The sequence below is a fragment of the Acinonyx jubatus genome, chromosome A3 (genome assembly GCF_027475565.1).
Source record: "Acinonyx jubatus isolate Ajub_Pintada_27869175 chromosome A3, VMU_Ajub_asm_v1.0, whole genome shotgun sequence".
Classification (NCBI taxonomy): Eukaryota; Metazoa; Chordata; class Mammalia; order Carnivora; family Felidae; genus Acinonyx; species Acinonyx jubatus.
In genome coordinates this window covers 11664332-11670601 of record NC_069388.1, presented here as the reverse complement: position 1 = coordinate 11670601, position 6270 = coordinate 11664332, and the positions used below count along the sequence as shown (strand labels likewise).

At 51.0% G+C, this 6270-nt stretch overlaps 1 long non-coding RNA gene across 3 annotated transcripts in view; it reads left to right on the top strand.

Moving 5' to 3' along the window:
- Positions 1–40: 40 nt before the first annotated feature.
- LOC106980399 (uncharacterized) overlaps positions 41–6270 on the top strand; it is a 230467-nt gene continuing 224237 nt past the window's right edge. For all 3 annotated transcript variants that reach the window (XR_003416378.2, XR_008289053.1, XR_008289054.1), the window contains exons 1-2: positions 41–568; positions 1669–1750. This is a non-coding gene — a long non-coding RNA (uncharacterized LOC106980399). The remainder of the gene's footprint in view (positions 569–1668; positions 1751–6270) is intronic.

Below are 6270 nucleotides of genomic sequence, written 5' to 3'. Positions count from 1 at the left end.
GATGGCCAATCAGCGGCCTCCGAGCCGCAGCCAACCGCGGCGCTCCGGGGGCAGGAGCGCAGCTGGGCGCAGCTGGGCACGGAAGCGTGGGGCGGCGGCGAGTCCCAGCTCGTCGCGTTTCGCCCCCGGCGGGGGCCTCGGTTTCTGCCCCCACGGAAATGCCGCCCGTGGCACCGCCCATCTCTCGCTCGGTTTGCCGGCCTGTGCAATGGGTCGAGGCCGTGCGCCACCGGACCCAGAAAAGGGCGTTTCTTCAGCACGCACTGTCAAGCGCCTCCTGCGTGCAGGGAGCGCGAGTGGAGGGCGCCGGCCCGGGGCTAGAAAGCCAGCACTTGGTGGACACTTTGAATCGTACTCCTGGGCTGAGGCCCATTCCCACTGGGCTAGCTTCTCGAGCCCTACCTCGTGCGGAGGTCAGGAGGACCCTGCGTACACCTACTGTGTGCCAGCTGCCGTTGAGCGTCCCGGGGAGGAGAAACGTCGAGCCCGATCCCCAGGACCTCTTGTTCTCCCGAGGGAGAAGACAGTAAACTGAGGAGAATGACCCTAAGCGTCACTATAAGATTTGGTGAGCGCTTAATATCTGTTAGGCGCAGGCCCAGGAGCGAGTCCACAGCCTTTCATTTACTCTTAATTACCAATGATGTTGCCTCCTCGGGGGCGGGCCCCTCTTGCCCTCCCTACTCAAAGTTGCCCCCTCCTCCAGTCACTGTGACATCATCATGTTTTGTCTTCACAGCGCTTGTCATGGCCATAACATGTGTCATTGACCAGAAAACCAGTTCCTGAGGGCCCGGACTTGCTTTGTTCACAGCTGAATCCCCATGTCGGGATCCGCATAGGGCACGTGGTAGAGGCTCAGTAAACACTTGCCGAGTGAATTAAGGCTCAGCCCAGTGCATTTATTCAAACCTTTGCCTGTTTCAAAATGGGATGATTTGTCTTTTTGTGGTTGAGTTGTAAGAGTTCTTCATGCATTCTGGACGCTAGTCTCTTACCAGATACATGATTTGCAAATCTATTTTCTCATTTTGTTGGCTGTGTTTTCACTTTTTGGATAGTGTCCTTTGGTGCACAAAACCGTTTTTGCTTTTGATGAAGTCCAGTTTTTGGATTTTTTCTTTGTTTTTGCTCTAGGTGTCCTGTTTCCTCCTTTTTTTTTTTTTTTTTTTTTTACAACATCATCGTATTCCCTTATGTGGCTGGACCACATAATTCATGTAACTAGTTGTCTGTTGAATAGGCACTTGGGTTGTTTCCTGTCTTTGGATGTTGTAAAATTTTTTTAATGTAATGTCACTTTTGCATGGGAAAGACACACTCTTGAAGTGGGATTGCCGTGATAACTGTTACATGCCCTTGTCATTTTGGTAGATAGAGACAAACCATTCTGAGGTAGGTGGATACTGGGATTAGAATCACGTCCTAATTTATACTCTCACAGCTGTGTTCAAGAATGCTTGTTTTCCCACAGCCTTGCCAACTATTAAAGTAAGTAAAATTAAAAATTCAGCCCTTCAGTTAGACTGAGCCCATTTCAATAGTCCCATGTGGCAGGTGGGAAACGTATTGGGCGGTACAGATGTGGAACATGTCCGTCATAGAAAGTTCTGTCGGGAAGCTCTGGTAAAGAATTGCATGGTGACGTTGACTTTATATTTTTAACAGGGTCTCTCTGGCTCCACGCAAGGAATGGACCCAGTGACCGTGCAGAGGCAGGACACCAGGGACAGGTGCTGAAATAGCCCAGGTAGGAGTGGATGGATGGATGGTCAGACCAGGGTGATCATGGACTTGGGAGAAGTGGCTGATTCTGGATGTATTTTGAAGGTGGAGCGGCCAGCATTTGCTGGTTGATGAGGTGTCAGGGATGACGCTCAGGTTCCTGGCCTGAGCCTTTGGGAGACGGAGGTGCCACTGGCTGAGCTGGGGGAGATCAGCTCTGGGGGTGGGGAACCTGGGAGTTCTGTTTTGCGTATATTACATGCGATGGGTGTTGGGTGTTCCGGGGGAGACGTTGAATGGGCGTCAAGTTGTTTTTCTGGCCTGGAGAATGGCATGTGCCTTTGGTCACCAATTAGAGCAAAGCCAGAAAGGAGGGAAGAGGTGGAATCACAGGGATGAGTGAGTGGGGCAAAGGTCAAAGGCAATGGGAGGAGCCTAGCCTTAGAAACTTGGAGTCTCATAGCTGTGTTTCTGAGCCTATGTAGGTCCATTTTCCTTCATTAAATGGAAATCTAATGCTTCATAGGCTTTAGAAAGGTTCACAGTGAACACAGTGAGAGGTAGTGTACTGACAGGCAGGAGACACTGAAGAAATGTTTATTACTTCCCCTGTGTGTTGTACTTGACTATGAAAGTGTTGGGATGAGGTCCACACCCTCACCTGACATTCAAGGCCCTGCTGACTCTCCAGCCTTGTCTCCTGATGTCTCCTACTGTCATCCTGCCATAGGGCCTTTGCACTCACTGTACCTACTTCCAAGTGAATGATCTCCCTGGAGAGGGATGTGGCTGGCCCCTTCTCTTCCTTTAGGTCTATGTTCTCCGCTTCCTCCTAGCTCTGAGACTCAGGCTGCAAAGCTGCCCGAGATGGACACCCCCGAGGTGTCACGGTGTCGGGGGACGGAGCCCCCCATGGCTTGTGCCGAGTCATATTGATCTGGATTGCCACATTCATTCACTCACCAAATCTTTACCAAGAATTGCTGTGGGCCAGGTACTGTGTAAAATGCTGATAATTCAGCAGCAGACAAGACATGGGAGGCCCCTGCCCTCAGAGTCGCAAGAGGGACAGACAATAAACAGGTGAAAAGATAGTCTAATTTCCGGTAGGGACAAATGATGTGGAGAAATGACACAGGCTACAGGGATGGACAGAGAATGACGAGGAGTGCTTCAGCAGATGGGGAGGGGAAGGTGTCGGCAGAGCCTTTCCGAGGAGGCAGCAGTTAAGCAGAGACCTGCAGGAAGTGAAGGAACTGCCATGAAGATACCCAAAGAAGTGCAGAGGCCCTGGGGCAGGAGCATGCTTGGTGTGCTCAAGCAATAGCAAGGAGGCTTATGTAGCTGGAGCAGAGGGTGAGAGGAAAAAAGGGGGAAGGTGGGATCAGAGAGATATTAAAGAGCCAGATCATTATGCACCATTTAGGCCAAATAAGTGTTGAATTAATGCATGAATGGAAAACTGGGGCAAAGAGAGAACTATGGGAATGCATACGTAGTCGTGATCTACCTCAGGAGGAGAAATCAGGGAGGGCTTCCTGCAGGAGGGGAATCAGCTGAAATCTGAAGTTAAGTGAGAACCCGCTGGGGAAAGGGAATCAGGTGAGGTATGAGAGTCTTCCACACAGAGGGAATAGCACGTGCCATGTGCTCTCACCCTGGTGGCGAGAGGTTGTTTTACTCACTGAATTGAAGAAAAAACAATCGGCGAGCCTGGAGTGAACGTGAGAAGAAAGTTGTAGAAAAATGGAAGTTCCATGGGGGCTTGGGCATGCTTGGTGCCCTACAGAGGAATCTAGGCTGTTCCGAGGGCAGCAGGGAGCCCCGCAGAATTGAAGATCCAATTTGTGCTTTGAGAGGATCCGTCTAGCTGCTGAGAGGAGGCAGGTTAGAGTGGGGGTGCACCGAGAGGGAAGGGCAGTGAGTAAGAAGGGTGCACAGGAGTGAGGGGTGAGGGGGCTGGAGGCAGGGAGGCTGTAATGGGGGCTCGTGCCAACTGACTTCCTTCTCCCTCCTGGTCATCTGCCTGACGGTACATTTGCCGTTTAAACATTTTCAGCATCTGCTCCGAGCCAGCCCTGTCCTGGGGGCTGGTGGACTCGTGGGGAATGGAGTCTCATTCCTAAGAGACGTTCCTCAGTGACGCACAGCGCCTGATGTTGAGGAGAACGTTTAAGGTTCCTCATGCACATTTGCATAGGTTCCAAACAACACAAATTGACTGCAAAAATGAGCTTCACTATAATTTTTGCTATTCATGTATTTATTCGTTCAGCAAATATTTATTGAGCAGATATTACAAGGCAGGGCCTGTTCTAGGTACGGGAAACAGCAGGAATAAAAGAAGACAAAAATCTCTGCCTCCTGGAGCCGACACCTGGGGAGGTGGTGGTGAGGGGTGATGGATAATAATCAATAGGTAATGAACTTGTTGACATGCCAGAAAGTGAAGTGATGGCTGCTTTGGAAAACAAACAAACACATCACAAAGCAGGGTAAGGAGGATCTGAAGCTGGGAGGCTGGAGGGCAGGTTGAGTTGTTGATGAAGGTGGCCAGGGACGGCCTCACTGAGAAGGTGATATGTGAGCAGACTTATGGGAGGGGATGGAAGGAGCCATGTGAGACTGTAGGGGAACAGTGTTCCAGACAGAGCAAAAAGCCAGTGCAAAAGCCCTGAGGCGGGAAGAAGCATTACTGGCTTTTTAATGATTGAATGTGTGGGCTGTTAAGAAAAAGTGGGCTTCAGGGCACCTGGGTGGCTCCGTCGGTTGGGCGTCTGGCTTCGGCTCGGGTCATGATCTCACGGTCCGTGAGTTCCAACCCCACGTCAGCTTTGTGCTGACAGCTCGGAGCCTGGAGCTCGGATTCTATGTCTCCCTCGCTCTCTACCCCTCCCCCACTCATGCTCTGTCTCTCTCTGTCTCTCAAAAAATGAATAAACATTAAAAAAAAAAAAAAAAAGAAAGGAAAAAGTGGGCTTGGGGCCCACAGGGACTTTAGAAGCTCCCAGTTATAGCCTGGTGGAAGGACCAAGGGCCTCAGCGTTTCCTGGCTGTGAGACAAGAGGGGCCACTGTGTTCTCAGGATGTCAGGTATCCCTGCCCACTATCCCTAGAGGCTACGTGTGCCCAGCCGGGGCTGCTTGTTCCCTAGGTCAGTCTGTGGGAACATCTTCACATGTTCCCTATTCCCAGCAGGGCCTCCTGCCCAGAAGGAAGTAGCCCAGAAGTGACCTGGCCATGCTGCAGGCTGTCTTCCAAAACCCTGAGTGTGCCTGCCCTGTGACCCTGCCACCACTTCGGGGTGTGGGGGTGGACAGGAAGGCCTCCTTCCCTGGAGGGTCACGGCCAGGCCAGGCTGGCCAGATGGTGCATGCCTGGGCTATAGCATAGCCGTCCCCAAACCAGGCCTCCTCCTCTCCTCCTCCTTCCTCCTTTCTCCTTTCTCCATTCTCCATTCTCCTTCCTCCTCCTCCTCCTCCTCCTCCTCCTCCTCCTCCTCCTCCTCCTCTACATTTTACAGTGTTTTATTGTATGTGTGAGTCATGGGGATGCAGACATCTGTTTCTGGTTGCCCACAGCCATTCCCCCTCCTTCAGGGAAATAATACCTTGAATTTTTGGAGGAATCTCTCTTGCCTGCTTTCTCAGCAGACTCCACCTCTTTAATATAAAAGCCAAGCAACGTTGTCCAGTGACCTGGAACATGGCGATTGGTTCAGAAATAGGTGTGTGACTTCAGATGGCCCAAGGAGAGTGAATTTGAGGATCTTGGCATGGAGTTGAGACACGGGTGCTTTTTTCCCCCGAGGGAAAAAAGTCTCATCAGAATCTGCTGACAGCCATGAGGGGGTGAGTTCCCTGGAGAAGGCGAAGAGGAGAGACCAAGGGAAACCAGGTCCTTGGTGAGATCCTCAAGCGGCTGGATCAAGCCTTACTTGAAAGTGGATCTCCCTTTCTAGTCAGTCAGACTAGTCTGAGCCCCACCACTTGTGTGCTGTGTGACCACGGGCAAGTTTTTATTCTTTTGGGATGTCGTTTCCTAATGTGGAAAACAGGGATAATAAGAGTATGGCTACCTCATGGGGCTGTTGTGAAGATAAGCTGCTAAATACATTGTGGTTAGAAGAGTGGCACATTGTAAGCACTCACTGAGTTTTAGCTATTATTAGCATTAACCGCCTAGAGCAAACCTTACCTGAACTGCGCGTGATCATCTTCTGGACTTTGCAGTTATAGGAGACCAAGCCATCCTCTGTTTCTATTTTATACCCTCTTTCTTACTTGCAGAGTGTGGGGGGATCAAGATTGGGGGAGATTGGGGAGAAAGGTGTGGGGGACTGGTGTTTGCAGGTGGCTGTCCCTGTGTGCTGGGTATTTTAGATACACTTGCTCTTTGGCCCAATTTTATAGAAAAGAAAACTGAGGCTCAGAACACTTCACTTGCCCAAAGACGAGTAAGATTTCGCCAGGGAGAAAGGGTGAGGGAGTGTATGCTGGGCAGCAGGCCTGGGAAGATCAAGGGTCCTGAGGTAGGAATGTGCTT